This window comes from Anneissia japonica, unplaced genomic scaffold (genome assembly GCF_011630105.1).
Source record: "Anneissia japonica isolate Jap-2015-1 unplaced genomic scaffold, ASM1163010v1 scaffold5148_len95523_cov101, whole genome shotgun sequence".
NCBI lineage: Eukaryota > Metazoa > Echinodermata > Crinoidea > Comatulida > Comatulidae > Anneissia > Anneissia japonica.
In genome coordinates this window covers 60,460-63,357 of record NW_022684332.1, presented here as the reverse complement: position 1 = coordinate 63,357, position 2,898 = coordinate 60,460, and positions in this window count along the sequence as shown.

The window sequence follows — 2,898 nt, the reverse complement described above, 5'->3', positions numbered from 1 at the left end:
TTAATGATATAATTATATATAAATTTTGAACATTAAATATAAAAAAAGTTCACTACCTAAACGAAAGCTTATAGTTGTTTTTGTTTTATAATGTTCTTCAATTTGTAGTTCTCTTTCTATTGCACCTCTTTTTTCACAATCACAGCAAGTGCACAGCACAGAAACAAGCTATGAAACGCATTTGAAATCAGCAGTGATTTAGTGTATTCTATTATAGAATTCTAAATGCTACGTACAAAAACCATATAAATTCATTTTTTTTAAATTGCAATATACTGTAATTACTTACTATAACAAGTTTATAATTAAATTAATAAGTATAATTATCATAAAACGCCCATTGCCTCCCATCAATACTGCCCTCAATTGAGAGTAACTTTCTACACACACAACACAAGCACTTGAATAAGTAATGCAAGCGTCAGACCTGTGGAATTTCTTCCATCGGAACATCAGTACAAAATACGTAGAAAGAGGAAAAACAAGAACGTTTATTTTAATATATACTTTATTGAAAACGAATGACAAAAGAAAAGTGCAAGCTACGAATAAAATTGTATTTCTAAGTAGGCTAGGCTTAGGCCTTTCTCTTTCGGTAAGGTAGGTATGTCCTCACGAATACAGATCATTTCGGTCGCGCTTCGTTTCGGTCGCGCTTCGTTTCGGTCGCGCTTCATTTCGGTCGCGATTTGTTTTCAACAAATATATGAAACGCCAATGCAGTTTCGAGACGCTAAATTTAATATAACTAGGCCTAATTATCATTGCAAGTTCGTCAATCGGTTTATCATATGTTTTCATTACTAAACTATCAATATTATCGGACGGTTTTTATTTTCGTTTTGTTATGAATCCTACGCTTTCTACTACATAACAAATGCAGCAAATAAAATAAATACTAAAATATGATATGATGTTATATATTATTATTATTATTAATATTATTATATTATTATTTTTATTTATTTACATTCTATCTGGAAAAACCAGCCAATTTGTCATTTAAATTACTGTAACATTAGTTTATTAACAATTATTTTTATTAGTATTAAAGCTTGTTATTGTTTTTATTTTCGTTTTGTTATGAATCCTACGCTTTCTACTACATAAAAAATACAGCAAATGAAATAAATACTAAAATATGATATGATGTTATATATTATTATTAATATTATTATATTATTATTTTTGTTATTTACATTGTATCTTGAAAAACCAGCCAATTTGTTATTTAAATTACTGTAACATTAGTTTATTAACAATTATTTTTATTGGTATTAAAGTTTGTTATTGTTACTATATTATTGCTATTTTTCTTTCTTTACAGAAACAACGCAGATGTTACGAAGTTGACCGAGTTAGAGATACGTTTTTTTGGTTCTTGATATATATATTGATATAATTTTTATTAATGCTTGAATCAAATAAAAATCTATGGAATAGGCCTAAGTATAATCAATAGATTAGTTTCGTATACGTTTTTTTTTCTTGTCTATTACGTTTCCATTTGCCATAAATGTTCTGATCATGTTATAATAATATTGTAAAGGAAATATGTATTTCCATATTTATATTTTCCATATAATATTATCAATACTTTGATAATTTTAAAAGCCTTTTCATGCTTCTGTTATATTCATAAGCCCGAGAAAATCACTCAACTTGCCAGGCCTGTTTCTTTAGTTGCATAACTGGAGTATAATTGTGGAAAGAAAAGTTTCCACATATTTATTGCCATGGTACTCAGGAGAAGATGACACAAGGTTTGTGATTTCTTGTTTGTCTTATTTCCATTTTTGTTACATTATTGCAAAGACAGAAGTAGGTCAGATGCTAAAATAGACGACTAGCTATTTCTAGGTACAAACACGTACGCTGAAGCGTATATATATATGTATATGTATATATATGTATATATAGATTAAAAGGCAAAATACTGGAAAATAACAATGCTGTGGGAAACAATGGCTGGATCTCAGTAGAGATACAAAAATGATAAGCAACAGCTAAAAAGTAAACGTAAGTAAACAGCCAGAAATAGAACCAGAGCTTTCGGACAACACTAGTCCTTCATATATATAGATTAAAAGGCAAAATACTGGAAAACAACAATGCTGTGGGAAACAATGGCTGGATCTCAGTAGAGATACAAAAATGATAAGCAACAGCTAAAAAGTAAACGTAAGTAAACAGCCAAAAATAGAACCAGAGCTTTCGGACAACACTAGTCCCTGTCTCTTATACACATCTAGATGTGTATAAGAGACAGCCTTTGACCTATTGTAGGGTCATTTTATGTCAAATAAACCAGATTAAAAAAAAAATGCCTGTATGACCGTCTCAGATTTTGATGAAACTCCATAAAAATGATCCACTATAGGAAAAACCAACAAAAAAGCTAGCCACATGCAAGCGTAGGCTGATCAAATCATTCAAAATTGAATGGCATATATTCAAAGTTAGGGCCAGATCTATAAAAGAGAAAAACCCCTATATTTCTTAACAACGGATTGTCATGTGGGCAGTTAAAATCTTTTCTTAAATTTATCCCAGTTAATCAGATATATTATATCTACCTATAAACCAACTTTCAGCTTTGGTACTCAGCTCCTTCATGGTTAGATACTATTTTAACTCGAACCTGCGAGCGTCATAATGGTTATGACGCTCGCCTTGACAGCGAGACGTCGCGGGTTCGAGTTTATATATATAATTTAACAGTGTTAACGGCTATCTTGAGTTATATTATACGCAACTATTTGTTTCTAGCCATATTTATTGTGTAATGAAGTGTATCTGGTGGTATTTGAATCTGTTCAACCATGAAGCCTCCATGGTCTAATGGTTATGACGCTCGCCTTGACAGCGAGAGGTCGCAGGTTCGAGTCCCGCCAGAGG